Source organism: Gavialis gangeticus, unplaced genomic scaffold (genome assembly GCF_001723915.1).
Source record: "Gavialis gangeticus isolate Ggan-Ray unplaced genomic scaffold, GavGan_comp1, whole genome shotgun sequence".
NCBI classification, from domain to species: domain Eukaryota; kingdom Metazoa; phylum Chordata; order Crocodylia; family Gavialidae; genus Gavialis; species Gavialis gangeticus.
In genome coordinates, this window is record NW_017728965.1 from 2,276,830 (window position 1) to 2,278,230 (window position 1,401).

A 1,401-nucleotide genomic window follows, 5' to 3' on the forward strand; every position below is an offset into this window, starting at 1 on the left:
TCAGGTCCCTTCCGACCCTAGAAACTATGAAACTATACCCCAGCACCCTACAGCCATCAGGTACCCTGTGTGCAAAGGGCTTCCAGGACCTACGCTTGCTTCCTTTGAAGAGTAACTTCCCTTAATAGTTTGTTTCACTGTAACCCCTGAGTGATCAAGGCAGCTGTGGCTACGTCTGCTCAGCAAGTGCTGTTAACAAGTGTGCATGACACGACTGCTCTTTCCACTGAGTTTTCCCCACAGAGGCAGTCCTGTTCTGCATTTGGGATCAACCACTCTCCTCTACTCACTCACCATCCCCTGTTTGTTGCTCTCCCTTCTGACTCATGTGGCTGTGAGGGAACAGAGTGGGGGTAGAGGCAGCATACGTTGCTCTGTTGTGTGTGAAAATGGTCTCCTGAATTGTGGTCAGTTCCCTTTTCCACATGTATCGACACAGTTTAGCCGACAATCCCCATGACTGGCCTAGCACAGAGAAGGGAAAGTGCCACGTGGATTTCCTTTCAGAGAAACTCTTCCTTTCCCAGCTGGGAATTCCAGCGGAAACCTTGTAAGAGTCCTGTACTTCTGATAAAAAGAAACCTTCCCGTGGAGCACAGAAAACAGCTTCCTAAACCAGCTGCTTTCTCAGGGATGGGAAGCTAATCGGGTGTGGGAAGACCTAGCAGGGCATACAAAGAGTCCTGAGCCTAAGCTACCTAAACAATCCAAGAGCACCTGATAGCATAATGATACAAGTCAGTGTTGCAAGTGACCTCCACTAGAGATTAGAAGAGGAAGCTGTGTTTCTTGGTAAGGCCTAGGGAGGTTTGTTGTTCTTACCCAAACCTGGCAGCCTATATGGAAATTTTCTGCATCACAATGGCTATGTCTATAGGTACACTTGAATGTGCATTAGCCTATTTTAATGTGCATTAAAGCATCACTGAAAAAACTTGTTATTTAGTTAATTCACAGAACCACTCTAATTAAAGTGCTCAGAGCGTCACGTGTATTGACGTCCCTGTGTTGCAAAATGGCGACGGGTGCTTGAACCAAAGCTTGTTGAACGAGCTTTAGTTAAAGTACCCCTGCCGCCATTTTTCTCGCAGGGATGCTGATACATGTGACGCTGGAGTCTGCTGGAGCATGGTAATTACCATGCTGCAGCAGACTGGATTAACTGAGTGTGCTCCAACACGCTATAATTACAGCGTGTTGGAGCAGCCTTGCTCTATGTGTATAGGCATCCTAAGGATCACTTAAAAACTGTGGGCACTTGCTCTGGTGGGTGAGGAGGCACTTTAATTAGAGTGGCTGTAAGAGCCACTCTAAAATGCTGCAGCATCTTTCTTGAACTAAAGCTCATTTGACAAGTGCCTCCGCTGCCGTCTTGAAGTGTGGGGACACTAATACATGAGA